The sequence below is a fragment of the Panthera onca genome, chromosome B2, assembly GCF_046562875.1.
Source record: "Panthera onca isolate mPanOnc1 chromosome B2, mPanOnc1 haplotype 2, whole genome shotgun sequence".
NCBI classification, from domain to species: domain Eukaryota; kingdom Metazoa; phylum Chordata; class Mammalia; order Carnivora; family Felidae; genus Panthera; species Panthera onca.
In genome coordinates this window covers 121,426,921-121,447,748 of record NC_138343.1, presented here as the reverse complement: position 1 = coordinate 121,447,748, position 20,828 = coordinate 121,426,921, and the positions used below count along the sequence as shown (strand labels likewise).

Here is a 20,828-nt window from a genome sequence, read left to right as displayed (position 1 = left end):
GGAACATGCTCCAGTGTTTCCCCACTTTGCAGTAAAATGCAGAAAACAATTGGGGATGCTGCTGTGCTAACACAATGACATTAGAAATGTGTACTTAGTTAAAGCTGAGAATACTAGGTACCCTCCTTTAGGGGGTTTTCTCCCCTTAAAAATGTGTCTTGTGCTCTGAATTTAAGGGACAGAATGTAACAATTAATGAGCACAATACAAGGAACCGTCTTCTAGAGCCATGCAGCCCCCACCCCGTGCACCTCCCTTTTGAATGTAAATGCGGGCAATACCAGGAACCCAGCCGGGCACTGTGTTTGTGCTGTCTGGGTATCTCCACTCTGTCTGTTTGGAGTCTTAGGTAAACACGCCCCCAGCCACAGAGCGTGGCCACGTGTCAGCGCTGCGGCCTCTTCCACCAAAGCGCCTCCTCTGTAAATTCTGATTAGCATCTCTCGAACCCATTGTAAGCTTGCAGAGTCCAAGAACAAAAGACGCTGTACCGGAACTCAAAACAGTAAGTGCGTTTACCCAGGAGCAGCTTTTGGTACATCATTCTTTTCCAAACATCAGCAGAAAACTTGGACGTAAAGGGTCATCTCACTTCATGATATGAAGCTGGGTACAGGATAGGTTGGGCGTCTGTAAATGGGGTGTTGTCAATCGTATCTCATCCTTCTGCCCCAGTGGGAAGTAATACACGTATTACACATAAACACACGCCTCGTTATACGAGTGTGACACAACATGCTAACATTTGTACTATTAATAACGAGCACTCAAAATGCTAATTGTCATTTTTCAGGGTCCGGAGCATTTGTTTCAGGAGAACAAGGCCACAGCTCACATTGTTCTCACAGTATGGCCAGCAGCTGGCTTTACCACAATGGGGCCCATTGTTGGGTAAATGGAGTCCCTCAGGTGAATGTAATTATGCAAATCCTTCCAGAACCACCAGCACTCTCTTGGCCCTCTCCCCGGTGGCCTCCCACCACTGGGAACACTGTCACTTTTCATTACAGGAGGCCTCGCTTGTGTGCTGGGAGTGTCCACCCCACCGGGCCCACTAAGGAGCTCCCCAGGAGACCATATCCTTTCCGCTGACACATTTCTCCACATGTGTCAAACATTAAAAAACATACCTTTAATTCCCTAAAGTGCACACAGGTAATTCTAATGCCAGAGGCGAGAAAGGTAGGATAAGGTCCTTTGCGAAATGTGATGCAAGTTATATAGACCCATGGTCAAGTGCTATATACGCCGTGCGCGCGCGTGCGCGCACACACGCACGCACGCACACGGTTACTCTTCATTCACTCTAGGACACTGGCATCTCCAATCCACAGACATAAGCAAACTGAGCTATTTTTTGTAATTGTCTTAACATTAATTTTTGAGAGACAGAGACAGAGGTGAGCGGGAGTGAGGGAGACACAGAATCCGAAGCGGGCTCCAGGCTCTAGGCTGTCAGTGCAGAGCCCCCCGCAGGCCTCGAACCCTGAGATCATGACCTGAGCCGAAGTCAGACGGTTAACCCACTGAGCCACCCAGGTGCCCCTATTATTGCTTATTTATTAACACAACTATACACATACCTAGAAATAGGGAACCTGGACAAAAAGATCTCTTGAAAGTCCCCACACTTTTAAATTTACATGAATCACTCCGTGTGCAGGGGTCAGTTTTTCCACATTTTTGGTGATTTCCCACAGTCACCAAAATAGAACTCTGCCTGCAAGTGGGTCCCACACAAATGTTGAGGGAACACAAACTCAAACTAACCTCTGTTTACTTTTGAGAACTAGCTCGATGAAATAAGAACATTAGTTTAATTATCATATATTATTAATGAATAACACTTTATTTCTCAACAAGGAAATAAATCCATCAGAGACGGGCCCTAACGTGGAGCAGACTCTGTCATTCATGACCTCTTCTCTGATTCTCCCTCGTGGAGAGAGCTTGGCCACAGTGACTACAGGCTCAGGAGTTTGGAGCCGGTGAAGCCAGAATATCAATCATCAGGATTCGAATGAAGATGGATATTCATCAGCCCTTGGCTGAAAAAGCCACCGGTAAAAGCTACCAACACATCATGTCACAGTACATCCTGTAGTCACCCCTAGAAGTACCTGGTGTGTTGTGAAATGTTTACATGTGGCATAGGAAAACAACTAAAATAGTGAAAAACCTACTTTTACCCAGGAGACAGCCTCCGTGATGCAGACAAGGAAGTAGATCCAATATTCTACATATAAAACACAATTTCTCATCTTTGTGACTAATTATATACATGGATTTTAAACAATCCTGGCCACAAAACTGTCCTGACAGTCAGGATTCTTGCCCTGTTCCGGTCTATTGTTCCTATCAGTTTCTGTAAGATAGTGAATTCTTGACCAAGAACCAAATCACATCAGCTATACAACATAGAATAGCTATACAATATAGAATATAAGAATAGCAAATGAGCCAGATCTGCACTAAAAGTATTTTTAAAATTTTTTTTTAAGGTTTATTCATTTTTCAGAGACAGACAGCATGAGTGGGGGAGGGGCAGAGAGAGAGGGAGACACAATCTGAAACAGGCTCTATCTAGGCTCTGAGCTGTCAGCACAGAGCCTGACGCGGGGCCCAAACTCACGGGGTGGGGGGCCTGAACTCACGGAGGGCGAGATCATGACCTGAGCAGAAGCTGGACGCTTAACTGACTGAGCCACCCAGGCGCCCCTGCACTAGAAGTATTTTTAAGGCCCATAGTTAGTTATGTATATAACATTCTTATTGTAGTAACGCCTTGCTAACCAACAACCACTGCTTTCTCCAGGGCTCCTTTCCAGGGCCGGTGGCATTGCGTTCTGGGAGACCAAGGCTGAGCTAAGGCAATCGAATGCTGTCCCCAGAAAGCTAAATCACACCTCGCCTTTCAAGATACTCTAAAACCATCAACGTGAGTGCTTAAAAAAAAACCCAACCCCCCCCCCCCATCTCAACGTTAAAAATTTTAATAACCTGTCAAAAAGACAGTTTTGTAACTATAGGAGTAGGAGGCAGGAAATAGAAATCTTTTTCTTTTGTTGTAGTTTGGGGCTTAAGTATTGAAAGGAAACAGGCCCTTGTAGCTTTTCACAGCTGAGGAGGCCAAAGGGGGCATGGTTGTAAATCTGACATCTCTTCCGCCTGAAGGTGTCAGCTCAGAAACACTGCTGCCCATTGATCCCAGGGCAGAGCAGTGGTTTCTTGGGTTGTTGGAGGGGTTTTTTTGGCTGCCAGGATGACAGCAATGGAAAGCCTACAAATGACAACCGAACAATAGAAAAATTCCACCATGTTGTTATTAATCATTAAAAAGGAAAGCCTGTTCCCTGACACTCGTAGGAAAAACCAGCAGCCGGGAGTCAATCCTTTCGCTTTCCTCCCCTCTGACCAAACCCAGGAACCAAAGCAATCAGACAAGTGTAAGATGGATGTGAAGGGGGAGAAAGCCAGTCCAAAGGCCAGATCTTCCCATTTTCTTAGAAAAAGTATCTTTGTAACTAGGGAGGAGTACACCCCTAACAGATAGAGGCTAGTGGAGCAGAAGGTTCAATGGAGTGACCAATAAATAGTTTATTATTTGATGGTGGTGATTAATAACAACAAAGTGCCGATAAGTAACTCAATACTCAAACCCAATTCGGGAGATTTTATCAAGTGCTTTTTTTGAAGCTTGCGTGAAAATATGAACGATCATTTACCTGAATAGTCTTTCCTCGTGTGTATATGGAAAGTGGATGCTCTTGGGTATCCCCTGGCTTAAAATAAATAAGCAAATAAAGCAGTTTAGTTCACTTTCTCCTATTCTTTGCTTTGTTATTCCTATTCCAGAAACTTCCAGGGTCAATTCAAAGCTGCTCTATCCTCTGTATGAACAATGAAGAATGTGGCTACCTGCCAGCCTGGGCGCATTCATGACTGAAAGCATCACGTGTCTCCTGAGCATTAGCTATGCTTTATTATTAGTGTTAAGGACAGTAGGAACATGTGGGAGATGGAAACTAAATCCCAACTATTTTCACTTTTGAAATTTCTCTTCTAATCCTAATAGTGTACGTGCTCATTTTTGCTTGGTAACCCACTGTGTGCAAAAGGACACATCCTGCTTTCTTTTACTGAACATTAGTTACATAGCAAGTGTTTTCCTTGCTTTTTGTAGGGTACACTTTGTTTCAAATGGCTGCATTGTGCCATAATTTAATGAATGCCTTATTTTTTCTTCCTTCCTTTCTTCATTCCAATTTCTTAACTTCCTACCCACCTTCTTTCTTTCCTTTCTTATCATAAATCCTATGGCTTCTTATTTATTTTGGCTTTTTTTTTTTTTTTTTTTTACCAAGTTATCCGATGTGGGATTACCGTCTCAAGGCAAACAATGCTTTTATTATTCTTTATATGTGATGCTAATTTGTTTTCCAAAATAGTTGCAGCCATTCACACTGTCAGTGAGGGTATAGGAGTACATCCAATCCCCTAAACCTTTTCTAACAGTGTGAGGGATGTCTGAATTGCCAAAAACATCCTGGTTGCTATTTTTACGTATATTTTTATTTTTAGCAAGGTTGCTAATTTTAAATTTTTGTTAACTATGTTTCCTGTTATTCAGCTAATTCATTTATCTACTGCATTTTTTAATGAATTCTTTAAAAAATAAAAAATTTGCTATATTTGGGGCACCTGGCTGGCTCAGTCAGTAGAGCATGCGACTCTTGATCTCAGGGTTGTGAGTTTGGGCCCCATATTGGATGTGAAGACTGCTTAAAAAAAAAAAAAAAGAATTTGCTGTATTTATCATATTTGCTGTATACATCTTTTCACAGCCTTTGTATGCCTTTCTACTTTAGTTGAAGAAGACTTTTTCTTTCTTTTTTTTTTTCTTTTGCAGATGTAAATGTTTTCAAAGTCTCTTTACCTAAATCTGTTGACTTTTGGTTTTGTGAGTCAATCCTTTACTTCTAAGGTTAATAAAACAATCCAGAATTTAGATATTGGATATTCAATTCTTACTCTATAAAATATTCAGTTTTTTTAATTATATTATCTAGTGTGTGACACAGGTATAGATGGATTTTCTGCACCAATCTCTAACCACTAACCACTGTCCCTTTCCTTCCTGGTCATTTTATGAGACCTCCTTTGTGATAGATTAAGTTCTTATCACTATGAAGCTATCCCAACCCAGTGCTACATGATTATTGCTGGCTCTCCTTCCTATTCTTTTTCCTTTCCCGAATATTCCTTGATATTTTTTTTACTTATTCCTTCTTTGAAATAAAATTTAAAATGGTATTATCAGGTTTAAATACATCATGTTGGGATTTGACGGTATTTCTTTAAACCGGAGAAATTATTTCTTTTATCACTTGGGATAAGATGACATATGGTGACTGGGATATTTTAGCAACAGTTGTCTGGAGCCGAACTGGGTTACATGACTTTTTCTCACAACAGCCTGCCAGCATAAATTATAGCCAAGGAAAGGATTCCAGATCCATATTTGGGGGAAATGTCAACAATCAGGTCCAAAGGGAGAGAGTTAGTCTTGAAAGACAGAAAGGATATTGAGACATCAAGAACCAGAGCGCCTGGGTGGCTCAATCAGTGGAGTCTGACTTTGGCTCAGGTCATGATCTCACGTTTCATGAGTTTGAGCCCTGAGTTGGGCTGTCTGCTGTCAGCACAGAGCCCACTTCAGATCCTCGGTGCCCCCCTCTCTCTGTCCCACCCCCACTCACTGTCTCTCTCTCTCTCTCTCTCTCTCTCAAATAAATAAACATTAAAAAAAGAAAAGAAGAGAAATCTAGAACCCAGGAAAGCAATAATGAAGCACAAAAGAAATCATTATATGGCCACTGATGTATAACCAAACTCTTGGTTTTCTATAAATGCATTGCATTTTCCTTTATGTTAGCAGGGTCATCTGTGTCTGGCCGTGCATTTTATAAACTAGAAAGAGGCTTTTATAACCCTGTGAAAACTATGTCAATGACATCCAAGCATCTGTCGGATTTGCATAGTGTCTGATGTGTTGTGCAGGAATCGGCCACAAATTGTCAGATTGCATCACAATTGCCTCATTACAGATTTTTGAATAAGCTGAGGAAACATTTACTTTGTGATATCCTGCAGTGTTTTGTTTTGGAAATGTGTATTCGTGGAATCAACTATAAGTCATAATATTTACCTTTAACTATTTTCCAACTTAAAAACATTTTTTAAATTTATTTTTTCTTTTAGAGAGAGAGCACAAGTGGGGGAAAGAGGCAGAGAGAGAGAGAGAGAGAGAGAGAGAGAGAGAGAGAATTTTAAGCAGACCCCATGCTCAGCATGGAGCCTGATGCAGGGCTTGATCTCATGGACCATGAGATCATGACCTGAGCTGAAATCAAGAGTCAGACAGTTAACCAACTGAGCCACCCAGGAATCCCTAAAATTGTTTTTAATCAGAAAGACCCGTGATTCTCTCTTAACTATAAACACCATTTTTCAGGAAATAAAATACTTCCAATAAGAAATTTCAGGTAGGGGTGCATGGGTGGCTCAGTGTGCTGAGCGTCCGACTTCAGCTCAGGTCATGATCTCACGGTTTGTGAGTTCAAGCCCTGTGTCAGACTCTGTGCTGACAGCTCACAGCCTCGAACCTTCTATGGATTCTGTGTCTCCCTCTCTCTTTACTGCTCCCCTGCTCACACTCTGTCTCTCTCTCAAAATAAACATTTAAAAACTTTAATAAAAATAAATTAAAAAAATAACAAATTTCAGGTAAAGTCTATTTTCTGAAATTTAGATGAAGATAACAGATAATAAGATGCCAGATCAGTTCCCCATAAATCTATCTTTATTCAGACATTGCTATGAGTTGAAATATATTTTGTTTACAAATGTTCTCTGAAATTTGAACAATAATAAATCAGAAAAGAAACATTATATGGCCATTGATGCATAACCAAACTCTTAGTTCTTCCTCCTGGTGGTTTTCTTGATTTCAGGTTGGGTCCTGATCTTGCGGTTCCTGGGTTCGGGCCCCACATCGGGTTCTGCCCTGACAGCGCTGAGCCTGCTTGGGATTCTCTCTCTCTCCCTCTCCCTCTCCCTCTCTGCCCTTCCCCAACTTGCTCTCTCTCTCTCTCTCAAAATAAATAATGTAAAAAAAAAAGCTGAGTCTGCAGCTGTTGTTGGCTAGAGAGAATGCAGCTGATGCACCAGAAAGCTGAAGAGACCACCCAAAGTGTCGCGTTCCTACCTCCGGCTGTCAGGACCCCCACAAGGTGTGCAGGAGGTGCAAAATGTGGGTTCTGATAGTTAAATTCAGTTCCTGTCATTTGCATCCAAACAACTCCCAACGAATATTGCTGAGACAGGAGCTTTCTCAAGCACTGAACACCCTCTCCATGGAAAACAGCACCGTTACTCAAAACTTTGTACTTAATTTCAGAGGTTCACATTCAGGGATCCTTTACGGTTTCTATGCTTATAATCTATTCATACACTTCTGATTGTATGAGGAGGACACGTTCACAGGCTACTACTCTTCCTGGCAAGAGTGCGGGCCTCGCTGAGGAATCTCTGGGTAATATTTGAGAAAAACAGTAGCTAGGACTTTTGTTTTGGACTTTTTCCACCAGATAAACACAGGTACCAATATAGAAATCACAGCTGATCAAGTCAATAAATAAGGAAGTAAAAAAAAAAAAATATGTGCCAAGCAGGGTACATACTCGGAGCTGTGCAAATGTCCACATGGACAGAAAGTTCAGGAAAACAAGCAGATGGCACCGGGCAAGATGGTATCATTCAGCTTCCAACTTACCGTGAGAAACACCTAAGTGATGGTAGTATTTCCTTGACTAGGGAAAAATATTTATACTGTCGCAGGAGCAATAGAATCGTGACGTAGGTTCCACAACTCAGCTACCTGATTTTATGTATTTTTAGTCCTCTTCTGACTAAATGTGTGTCCAAATGAAAAAAAAAAAAATTCTGTCCTGCACATACACTGTCCTCCCTACACACAGTACATTATGTCAAAAAGATGAAGTGGCCTAATCCCACCAGACCCATATTGGCAGCACTGTGTACAGAGCCCACATTTATTGCTTTAGTCCTAGATGTGTCCACTTTTCTCTGAGCCCTCTGACCCCCCCCCCCCCCCCACACACACACACCATCGAGTTAGCACTGTGTCTGTGTGGGCCTCGGGCCAGCGTGAAGCAGGACCCGCTGAGAGGTGCTTATGGGACGTGGCCTTCACATCCCTTCATCTCACAGCAAACACTCCAGAATGTTCTGGGACTGTGTTGCACCAATTCCTTGCCCCTGGTAAACAAGCAGGAAGGCAGGGTTTCCGGTGTCAAGCAGGAGAGGGTGCCAGGAGGGAACAGAGGAGTTCTTCATGCCTGGCAGCATCCTTGCTCCAAGACGGCAGTAGTTTCCCTGTTGTAGCTATTTGTCCTTTGAGGAACTTTTGGGGGCCTAGGAAGCTTTACCTCCCCCTGACTGTGTTGTTATCTTTTGCTTTGTGAAAAGCTGTCTTTATGAAACGTAAACATATTTGCATATCCCTTGATTTTCTGAAAGAGAGAGAAGGAAAGGAAGAAAGAAAGAAGAAATAAGGAAAGGAGGAAGGATGGAAGGGAAGAAAGAAAGAAAGAAGAAAAGAAAGAAAGAAAGAAAGAAAGAAAGAAAGAAAGAAAGAAAGAAGAAAGAAAAAGAAGGAAGGAAGGAAGAAAAGGAAAGGAAAGAAGGAAGGAAAGGGAAGGAAGGAAGGAAAGAAGGAAAGGAAGGAAGGAAAAGGAAGGAAGGAAGGAAGAGAAATAGCTCCTGCCTGGATATTTGTAATAGCCCCTGGTATTTGTCAGGATCTTTCTATTATTCCTACCATCTTCTCATTTTGACAGGCACATGATAAACTTGAATGCTGCCTCCATTTCAGTTAATGCCTTTATTTGAAACTCAATTTTGCCTGATGACAGTTTTCCTTCTAGCCAGTTCTCAAGAATAGATTGCTTATATTTCCTCCCTTCTTTAAAACGTCACACCTTTAAAACTGCATAGTCTTAATGCTGCTGTGTAACACACTACCACAAACATGGAAACTTCAACTCCCATTTATTAGCTCACAGGCAGCCAGGAGTCCAGGAGGGCCTGACGGCATTCTCTGCTTAGGGCTCGGCAAGCCGAAGTCAAGTTGTCGGCTGGACTGAGCCCTTACCCGGAGAGTCTGGGGAAGAATCTGCTTTCAAGCTCACCTAAGCTGTAGGTAGAATTCAGATCCTTATAACTGGTTAGGACTGAGGTCCTCATTTCTTTGTTGGTTGTCAGATGGGGAAGATTCTCAGCTTCTAGAGGCTTCTCTCTGGTCCTTTTGTGAGCACCACCACCCCCCCCCCCCCCCCCCCCGGCATTTTCAAAGCCACCAATGGTCTGAATCCCTCTCACACTTTGAACCTCTCTGACTCCCTCTTCTGCTACTTTTTGGAGAAACTTCTCTGCTTTTACTTTTTTTTTTTTTTTTTTTCAACGTTTATTTATTTTTGGGACAGAGAGAGACAGAGCATGAACGGGGGAGGGACAGAGAGAGAGGGAGACACAGAATCGGAAACAGGCTCCAGGCTCCGAGCCATCAGCCCAGAGCCTGACGCGGGGCTCGAACTCACGGACCGTGAGATCGTGACCCGGCTGAAGTCGGACGCTTAACCGACTGCGCCACCCAGGCGCCCCTTCTCTGCTTTTAAAGGGTGTATCTACCCGGGTGAAGCCTGCAGTAGAATATTTATTAAGCCCGCTGACTTGGGACTTTACTTACATCTGGAAAATTCTTTCATGGCAGCACTTACATTAGTGATTGATTGAACACCCAGGGCACAGTAATCTTGGGGGTGGGGGCCATCTTTCGAGTTCTGCCCTTCATGACTACCAGGTTAGAAGCACTTGAGTCCCCTTCCGGGGGCCTTGGATTAATGTGGAAGCCTCCACATGTCACAGCCGATATGATTATTTTTGCTAGGACAACTTCAACTTTTGGAATTATTTGCTGTTTATTGTTCGGATTTCATCTGCTATGCTTTCTCGTTGTCTTCCTTGAGTTGAGGTGGGGGCATGGGGATTCCTTCTACTTCTTTGCGAGGCTAAAACAGTCTTTAAAAAGTATATTTTGAGGGGCGCCTGTGTGGGCCAGTTAAGTGTCTGACTCTTGATTTTGGCTCAGGCCATGATCTGCTGCTTGTGAGTTCAAGCCCCACATCAGGCTCTGCGCTGATAGAGACTGGGATTCTTTTTCTTCCTCTCTCTCCTCTCCCTTGCTCACACCCTCTTTCTCAAAATACATAAACTCTAGAAAAGCATGTTTTGAAATATATACAAAATCTAGTTACAATAGGAGAATATTTCAGAGTATATAATCCCCTATAATAATGGATTCAGTGTTCACCGATTCTTATGTGTGTTTACCAATGACACAGCATAGCTACTAAGCAATCAGAATGGACACCAACCATGAGGTACTTTATAACATGCTAACGGAGACACAAAAATGACTATAAAAGTAAGATGTGACACACAAAAAAATCTTGTGAGGAAGATGAGCTATGTATGTAATGTAATGTTAAGACATTTATAGGTGTCAAAAGAGAGATAAAAATAGAATGCTTTGTGTGGTCAGAGGGGAGAAATCTGATTTCCAGCTAAGGAATCTGGAACATTCGATGGAAATACAGCTCAGGAGGTAAGCCTGTGGAGACCAACTATCCCAGGGCTTTCACACTTTCACCTAGAGAAAAGCCTTTTATCCAGATTCTGTTGGGGTGCCCTCTATACCCTGCATGTTAACGTGCGCAGAAACGGTAGAAAATGCTTTCGTGTTAATGGAGGCATAACTGTTTTCTGAGCTAGATCTATTTTTGATTAAAGATAAACCATGACATCAAGAGACTCAGAGACTAACCAACAGATTAACTATTGCTATTTTATCCTCTGTCCAAAATAAAATTATAAAATATTCAGATAGTATTGCATTTGTTTTCACAGCTCACAAGACCTCTTTGTTTCTGGCCTCTCACCTTTTAATGGGCATTCCTGAAACAGAGGATTTGGTCCACAACTACACATCTGCTTTAAAGGGGAAGATGTACTGACCCTTTTAGTAGCATCTTCCAGATTGCTTTGATAGACTGTTCTCAGACATGGCTACAATTATTCCTCTCCCTTTGCAATGTGACTTTGTAGCTCTTCCCATCAAGAGGCGGAGCCTATTTCCCTTCCCCTTGACTCTAGGCTGAGCTTGTAACTTGCTTTGACCAACAGAATGTGAAAGAGGTGACATCATGCCTGTTCTGAGCCCTGGTCTCCAGAGGCTGTGCCCACCTGCAGGCTCTTTTGGGACTCTGCTGAGCCACCATGTGAACAAGCCCAGCAGCCCGTGGGGCCAAATCCAGAAGCAGAGCTGGATTTCAGGTGTTTGAGGAAACTCAGCTGAGATCAGCAGAAGTGTAGGTTCACAAATAATTTACGGCTGTTACTTTAAGACACTGAGTTTTGTGTTGCTTTGTCGTATTATCCTAGTTCCATTTCTCTCTGAGGCAGGTTGGAAGGGCTGGTCCCACTCTGACCTTTGGTAGCAACATAAACAGTGACCTGGGACAAGAATTTCTCATAGGAATTTTGCAAGCATGACATATTTCATTTGTTTTGATAATGTGCAAATTATGTCTCTGTGGTGGGTACATACAGATTTTGTGTAATTTGCTTAAGAACTACAGGTAAAGGTCACAATATTTTTATTTCCATTTTTTTTCCCCTCTAAGAGTGAAAAGTCTGAGTTTCAGGTGCTTCAGAAGAAAAATGGTGAGTTTAATTGAGAGTCTCCCGGACCTCCAAACTTTCAAAATGCTCCAGTGGTACTATTCCCATAACATTGGCCAAATTTGGGGCGGGGGGTGGAGGGGGCTTATCTGAAACATTGGGATAACATATTCTGTTTTAATTCTCATAGTTGGTTTCTTTTTATAAGTAGCATTTGCAGGGTACTTTATCCTTTACAGAGCAGTTAATTCTTTACAGAGCATTTGGACCTTGTAACTTTAAGATGTGTATATCCTCACCACCACCGCCACCCCTGGTCCATTTTATACTTGAGAAAACTAAGGCTCAAAGAGATTAAATAATTTGGTGTAATGTATGTTCCCATTATCATCTGACATCAAAACCCTTGCTTTTATCCATGGCTTAATAAATGATTAGTGGTTTGGAATTTGACAACATGTTACATGTAAGGTATTCAAAGTGTTAATCCCTTCTTTCTTGTATGATATCTATGTCTTTAATTTGAAAAATATTGAGGACGGAATAATTAACTATCAATAAGTCATTTAATTAAAAAAAAAGTATACAAAGATCTACAGTCTTACTTGCAAGCTCAGGTTTCAAGCGTTTATAATCTACTACTAACCTCACTGCTCATGTTGTTGTATTCCTTTCCCCCATTTTATTTGTGAATATTGAAACAGCCAGGAAAGTTGAAAGAGTTTTAAAGTAATACCCATACACTTGCTGCCCAGATTCTATAGTTCATATCTTATAATACTTGCTCTATCATATCCATCTACCTATGCCTATCCATCCACAATCAATTCTTCTGTGTTCACTTTTAACAGGACAGTTTGGTAGCCCAGAGTAAAATGCTGTTAAGAATATTGCTTTGTGAGCAAAGTTTGTCACTTCACCTTGGCACCAGGGTCTACAGACAAAACCACTGATGATCTGAAAGTCAACTTCAAAGGAAGGATGCCAATAAAAGCACCAACTGCAATTAGTTTCAAAGTGACTCACACGGTCTGAATGGAGGCATTGCTTGCCTGCTGATAGGAAGGGTTGGCAAGAATGCAACTCCTGCCTGCTGGCCCAGAGAATGTTCCTTTACTGCAGCTCTAATTCTGAGTCATATTTTGAGCCTTCTTTCTTTATTTTTTTTTCCTCCTGAGACTTCCCTCTCAATAGTGATATAAACAAAAATAAAAGACATGGAAAGGAATCATGGAATCATGGGATATAGAAGGACAGGAGACCACCTTGTGCCTCTGCCAAAGAGCCCAGATGTCCAAGATGAAGGGTAAAGCCCCTTGAGCATAGAAAACTGAAAAATATGTGCAGTGATGGAAGGAAGAGACAAGGCAACTCCAAAAGAGTGATACAGCTAGATATTAGGAGTAAGAGAAGTCAATATGAGCTTTGGAGGACTGGAAAAGAGGCCCTGGAAATACTCTTCTATTGTTTTAAAACCATAATGTCCATGTAGGCCAATAACTGATTTTCTGTCCCCCGGGAACATAGTACTTCATACCTTGTTCCACTCACTTGATACAAGTATTGAACCAAAGGGAAACATTCTTGCCAATGGATTGGGAATTTATGGTGTTGGGAACCCCACGAACTCCAATGTACACTGTTAGCTTTCATAAATTGGGTGGGGGAAATTCTATGGCTGCTTGACTGGCTGCTGGGAGTTTCTCCAGTAAGTAAAACCCCAGTGACTCTTCCTCTCATTGCTAAAACCACAACCACTGTGTTTGGGGATCAGCAGATGTTTACACTATGTTACCACTTACCCAGAGAGCAGTAAAAGGGGAGAAATTAGAGGCGCGGAAAGAGGGAATTTTGGAGGAATTTAGGCAATTGTCTTGCTGTATGAAGAGCAAGGAAAAATTCTACTCCACCCAAGTCTCTTATTGGCGTAGCACATTATTTTTTAAAAGTAAACTCTACCTCCCATGTGGGGCTCAAACTCACAACCCCGAAATCAAGAGCCAGGCGCACTGGTGTAGTCCATTATTCATGGATTTCGTTAAAAATGCAGCTTGAAAAATGCCGGACAGCTCCAAGTGTTACAGATTAACAGACAAAACAGTCATTGGATGCAGCGGATTTCATGGAGACTGTCTTACAAAGACTTTGTCTTACAAAGATTATTGAAGTAAGACTAAAGATGCATAAGCATTCCAATAACAAGACCATGACTACAGGGGCGATTGCTGCAATGCTGTCTACAATCCTCTATTCAAGTCGCTTCTTTCCATATTATGTTTACAACATCATCGGGGGACTGGATGAAGATGGGAAGGGAGCTGTGTACAGCTTTGACCCAGTAGGGTCCTACCAGAGGGACTCCTTCAAGGCTGGAGGCCTTGCTACAGCCCCTGTTTGACAACCAGGTTGGTTTTAAGAACATGCAGAATGTGGAGCATGTCCCACTGTCCTTGGACAGAGCCACGTGGCTTGTGAAAGATGTCTTCATTTCAGCGGTTGAGAGGGACATGTACACTGGGGACGCACTCAGAATCTGCACTGCGACCAATGAGGGCACCAGGGAGGAGACTGTTCCCCTGAGGAAGGATTGATTTGTGTGCTGTTTTCATTCATAACTGGTTAATTTTGTATCTTGGAACTATTGGACTGATTTGTTTTACTAAACAAAACTTGAAGTAATTATTCTAAGCAAAAAAAAAAAAAAGAAAAGAAAAAAAGAAAAAAGAAAAGAAAAAAGGATTGTAGATGTAGGAAAGGATTAAAACATTAAGCCCAGGATGAAAACACTCGTGTCATCCTAACTGGTTATGGAGATGATATAAGGCTATAACCATTGTAGGAGAGGTGAACAAGGGGCTTGCAGGGAACCCATGTTGTGGGAAGCACTGTAGAACCAGAGTGGCTGGAGGAGAATAGCAACTGAGCCACTGGGATGGAAAACTACTTGGAGTAGTTGGGCCATCACAACTGCCATGATATTCCAGACAGATGTCTGGTCTTCCACGAGGCCCGAATCTAGATGCGCCCTTGGTGTTTGCAGCCTTCACAGCTCAAGTCACTGAAAATGGAGACCTGCCCTCATTCTGAGGTGTCCCAGCATTCCAGAAGCTGCATGTGAGAGGAGAAGAATGAGCCACAAAATCTTCAATCACTCCTCCGTGTCCTTCCTGCTAGTGAACATTAGGATCTTAGATATATTAGCAGCAATGTAATTTTTAGTTGATTAAATAAGCCTACGTTTATAAGCAGTGGTTTCTATGAACTGGATTATGTCCCCTCAAATTTCCTATATTGAAGCCCTAACCCCCAGTGTGATTGTATTTGGAGACAGGGTTTTTAGGAGGTAATGAAGGTTAAATGAGGTCATAAGGATGGGGTCCTAATCTGACAGAATTGGTGGCCTTATGAGAAGAGGCAGAGGTAGATGAATTTCTTGCCACCACAGAAAGGCCATGTAAGGACACAGTGAGAAGGTGGCCATTTACAGGCTAGGAAGAGAACATTCATTAGCTCCTGACCAAGGTGTCACCTTAATCTCAGACTTCTCATCTCCAGACTGAGAAAATAAATTTCTGTTAGGTTGTCTAGTCTGTGGTATTTTGTTATGGAAGCCCAAGCTAATACAGGTGGTAATACGACCAAAGTAGGAACACAGTTCTGACTTCTGGTCAAACACACTTTTTGCTCTTCTATCAACCAGCTTTCTTCTATTCTAATTCTTTCTCTATCTCTCTGTCTCTGCCTCTCTCTCCCTCTCTCCCCTCCCCTTCCCTGTCTCTATCCGCCTTTTCCTTCACCCTTCTCTTTCTCTCCCTCCCTGCCTCCCTCTCTCTCTCCCCTCATCATCTATGTATTATCCAAAATGAGTATTCTATTCTTAGATTCCAGATAACCTAGTGATGATAAAATTTAGCAACATCGAATTTAAAAGGGGCTTCTCAGAGGATCAGGAACCATGAGAATAGGGGAGTTCTATGTGCTGTAATAGTATTCTATGTTTTTCTTTTGTAATAGTTATATTTACCCTTGAAGCTGTTTTGTTGTGGGTTTTTTTTTCAGGCATTTTTTCCCCACCTATTTCATTCATCCCACACCCACCTCCCCTCTGGTAACCATCAATTTGTTCTCTATATTTAAGAGTCTGTTTGTTTCATTTGTATCTTTTTTTTCTTTGTTCATTTGTTTTGTTTCTTAAATTCCACATATAAGTGAATAATACTATATATTGTATTTGTCTTTCTCTGACTGACTTATTTTGGTTAGCATTATACTCTCTAGATCCCTCCATGTTGTTGCAAATGGCAAGATTTCATTCTTTATATGGCTAAGTAATATTCCATTGTACATATAACAACATCTTTAGCCATTCGTCTGTCGATGGACACTCGAGTTGCTTCCACAATGTGGCTATTGTGAATAATACTGCAATAAACATAGGGCTGCAAATATCTTTTCAAATTACTGTTTTCATATTCTTTGTCATCCCTGAAGTGTTGTGTTTTTCCCTAGAACGTAAGTTCCATGAAGACAGAGGCTGCTTATCTCATTCACTACCATATGGTTAGCTTCTAGCAAAAAGAAGTCACTAGGTTTCCCTTTGCAACAATTCTCTCATTTCTGTTCAACAAACATTCATGAAAGCCTTACTCTGAGTGAGGCACTGTGCCCATGGAAGATACTAATAGAACAATGGTTCTCTAAGTGCAAATACTGAGCCAGTATCATCAACATCAACTGGGACCTTGTTAGAAATGCAAATTCTTGGGCCCTATTCCAGGCCTACAGAATCAGAAACTCTCAAGGTGAGCCCTTCCATCTGGGATTTCACAAGCTCTTCAGCTGACTGATGCAGACTTAGGTTTGCAGTAGTGGCTATGCCTATCATTTATTACAATTGCCCACATTCTTCTGTCTAGGTAGAAGGAGTCCATGACACCCAGCACTGAGATATTGTCAAAGCTCTTTGTAGCACAGGGATGCTCAAGCCTGACTGCTCATTAGAATCACCTGGGGCACATCCAAAATACCAAATGCTGGGCTCCTCCCCCAGAGTCTGCTTCAACTGGTTCGGTGTATGGCCTAGGCATTAATGTTTTAAAAGCTCTCCAGGTGAATCGAGTGTGTAGCCAAGGTTGAGAACCATTGAGGGAGTTGGAAGTCTACAAAGGGAATGGGGAATGGAAAGTGAGAATGCTGAAGGAGGCTGAAGTCTTGGGCTGAGTCACAAGAAGCTGCCATATCTGTAGGTCAAAATCTGTCAAATGTTGCCAGTTGTATACGGTTTAACCTACTAGATGTTCTCAACTCCCAAACAAAAGCAGTCATGGCATGTAGCCAACAAAAGGGCCCAGGAAATGGAGAAATCAGAAATTCAATTAGTCTAACTAAAGCACAATCCATTATCTTCACCACTAGAAATAGAACTGCTATTGTGATTTTCGGTTACTTTTCCTCAAGGACTAGGGTCACAGACTTTTCCTGTAAAGGGCCTGGTAATAAATATTTTAGATTTTGCAGGCCATGTGGCCTCCCTTGCCACTGTTCAACTCTGCCACGGTAGTGGGAAATCAGCCACAATGTGCAAACGAAAAGGCGTGGCTATGTTCTTGTATGTATTAAAACAGGCAGTGGGCCAGATTTGGCCAGGGGTCATAATTTGCCACCCCTGCTCTATGATATGGATTTTTAGTAAGAGTGCTAGAGAGTAGATTTAAGATTTTTGCATGATGATACAGCTGGTTAGCTGACTCTAGTAAAGTTATACAAATTAGCTATAAAACACACAGAGGGCTTCCCTATATCAAAAGGCTTTTAGGTGACACAACAGAGTATTGCTGAGTTCCTTGGAATAGAAGGACTCCCATTTAAGCAGCAGTTGGGAGGTTTGGGAACAGAGATGGGAGAAGCCCCAAACTGTAGAAACTTTTTTCTCTTCTTGTACAACTGGTGATTAGCCAATGTTATTGTACAGTTTGCTAAGGCTATCATATCAAAGTACCATACTGGGTGTCTTAACCAACAGCAATTTATTTTCTCATAATTTTGGAGGCTAGAAGCCTGAGATCCAGCTGTTGGCAGCATTTGTTTCTTTTAAGATGTCTGTCCTTGATTTGTAGATGGCCATCTTCTTCCTATGTCTTCACATGGTCACTCTGTGCGTCTGTGTCCTAATCTCCCTTTCTTAGAAGGATATAAGGACATCACAGTTATATATATGACCCCATTTTTACCTTATTACCCCCATTTTTACCTTATGCCCCCATTTATAGGTCCTTATTCCACATATAGTCACATTCTGAAGCGTTGAGGGTTAGGACTTCAACATATGCGTTAGGAGGAGACATAATCCAGACAGCAGTTATCAAGTACATTGCTTTCATGAACAATATACACTTGTCAAATAAATCCTCTAAAACCACTGTAGTTTCCCATGTGCAGCAGCTTAATGACTTCACTTACTTGGAGATGGGTAGAACAGGAAGGAATGTGTCCATAGCTGAGCTTATCCAAACTCATTTTATTTTTTTAAGCTTTTTAAAAATTTTATTTTAGAGACAGAGTGTGTGTAAGTTGGCGGAGGGGGTAATGGGAGAGAGAGAGCGAGAGAGGGAGAGAGCGAGAGTGAGAGAAAGAATCTTAAGCAGGCTCCACACTGAGTGTGGAGCCCAATGTGGGGCTTGATCCCACAATCCTGAGATCATGACAGGAGTTGAAATCAAGAGTCGGATGTTTAACCAACTGAGCCACCTGGGCACCCCATCCAAACTCACTTTATAGCTAAGCAAACACAGACCTAGAGAGATGAAGTGTTCGATCACTGTCACAGGTAGGTCATGAATAATGATGCAGGGATGCTAACTCATATTCTTTCATGGACTTTCCAAATATGTATTAAACACCTTCCACACATTGGATATTGGGTTAGAGACTGAAAGTAAAAGAACATTCCCACCCTGGAATGGTTTAGACATGCATCAACCCATGAGCCATGGTTAAGCATGTGGCTCTGATCTGCCTGGGAAAAGTGGTCAAAATTTGTGAAGGTTGAACCCCTGTGGGTTTCAGAAAAAATTCATAAGTAAAAAGTTACGGAGTCTTTTTTTTTTTAAAGTAAGCTCTATGTCCAACATGGTGCTTGAATTCATGACCCACAAGATCAAAAGTCACATGCTCCACTGACTGAAGTAGCCAAGTGCCCCTAAAACATTAGGGAGTCTTTTCAGATATTCTGATTTTAAGTTTCAAGCTCTTCCTTTATTTTATGGTGTCATCAAGTACAGGGCTCTATGGACTTAATACCAATTTTCAAAGAAAGAAAAATCAAACTATGTTAAAGACACACCTGATGTCAGAAATGTTAAAACATGAATAAAGACATTTAGTCTTAAAGAAATATGGCTAATAAAATAGGAAATCTGAAACAGACCATTCTCTTGGTACTTTTGGGGGGCATCCAAGACAATATTGCTCTGTGAGTAATTTGAAAATTACATATATCAGATTTGTAGAATTTTGAATTCTGCCTGGCATGGGAAGTGCTCAATAAATATTTGTAGAATACGTGAATAATTTAGGTTCTTGCCAAAAAAGTAATAGTACCTGGTCTTTTCTATTCTCTTTGACTTTTATATTTGTGCTCCTTACTTCCCCCTTCATTGTCATTTGGTACAATTTCCCGATGGAGTGGCATTAATTCATGTCCTCCATTCACTACGTTTAACCAGGATACACGTTTCTAATGTCTTCTCATTTGGGCAGATTTGCAACTGGGAAGGGGAATGGATTTGGTATGATCCAAGTGAAGTCATGTGGCTACTGCCCAAGCCAACGTGTACCATCCCAGTGTGTGGCAGGCTATATACTTGGTCACTGCTTCACTGACTTGGAAACTAACCAAAGAAGGGAAGGTGAGGAGTCTGTCCATAATTAGGTATCTGGGACCACTAAATTATAGGTGGATGGATTTACATTCTTTAGCGAAGTGACTGACTGAAAACCAACACCAGCTCTGTCCTTTACATCTGCCCCCAAACACAGTCAAGGATAATTTGTCAATTCACAAATTCATTTCAGAGGATGCTTTCCAGCAGGAAAACCTCACTATTCTGTCCTTAGGATTTCAATGTCTTTGAGCTACTGAAGCTTTCTTTGAATTTTATTTGTCTTTGATCTGAGAACCTCTGTGTGCTTTGTAACTATATACAAGATTAAACACTTCCTCCATTTAAATAGAAATTCCAAAGTAGAGAGGTGTAAAGTGACTTGAACAAGCATGTGGCAAGTTGATTAAAGACTGGTTTAGAACAAGGGACTTCTGGATGGGAATGGTATTTTTGTATTTTGTAAATGAACTAAACTTTTTGAGCTATTAATTCCGTTTTGATAGGTCATATGCAATAGAGCCATATGTTTAAAGAGATTTGGACATACTGTGAGTAAAATTATGCTTTGCCACATATTGTAAAACTTAAACAAAAGATGGATCTGACAGCCAAGTTCAGCCTTAATTACCAGTATCTGTAATAGAATGATTCCCTGGATTTAAGAAACTCTATTTATAGTTATGGGCTTAATATTTTTCTAATATTCTATAGACCAATGTACATTTTAATGAAGAATTATGTGCTCCACAGGAATTGAAATCCATGGGGATTGTAATAAAGAAGGCACAGGGTTTGGGAGACTAAAAAAGTTTGTCCTAAGACAGGGTTTCTAGTGTGGTCCCCTCAGACCACCTGCATTAGAATTACCTGGAAGCTTGTGAAAATATTCCTAGGTCAACACCTGACTTATGAATCAGAATCCCCAAGAGTAAGGTCAAGAATCACACAAGTTCACAGTGTGTTTCTGATGCCCAAAAAAGTGTGAAAATCACTGGACTACATGAATGTATTCTAGATTACAGAGTAAAATACAGTAACTATAAAGTAAGCCGAGAACACCTTCCAGAACAAATATTGTCAGGGTTCCTTACTGGGCAAGAATTACACCATATGTTAAAAATT

General features: G+C 41.4%; 1 long non-coding RNA gene and 1 pseudogene across 2 annotated transcripts; both read left to right on the top strand.

The window, feature by feature from the left end:
- The first annotated feature begins 1,091 nt into the window (after positions 1-1,091).
- Positions 1,092-4,945, top strand: LOC132667668 (uncharacterized). The gene is made up of 3 exons (XR_009605293.3): positions 1,092-2,063; positions 2,816-2,938; positions 3,856-4,945. It is a non-coding gene; the product is annotated as an uncharacterized LOC132667668 (long non-coding RNA).
- A 5,902-nt stretch (positions 4,946-10,847) lies between these two features.
- Positions 10,848-16,275, top strand: LOC132667667 (proteasome subunit beta type-1 pseudogene; annotated as a pseudogene). Its single transcript, XR_013555776.2, has 2 exons — positions 10,848-11,510; positions 12,675-16,275. The product of XR_013555776.2 is annotated as a proteasome subunit beta type-1 pseudogene (transcript).
- The last annotated feature ends 4,553 nt before the right edge of the window (positions 16,276-20,828 follow it).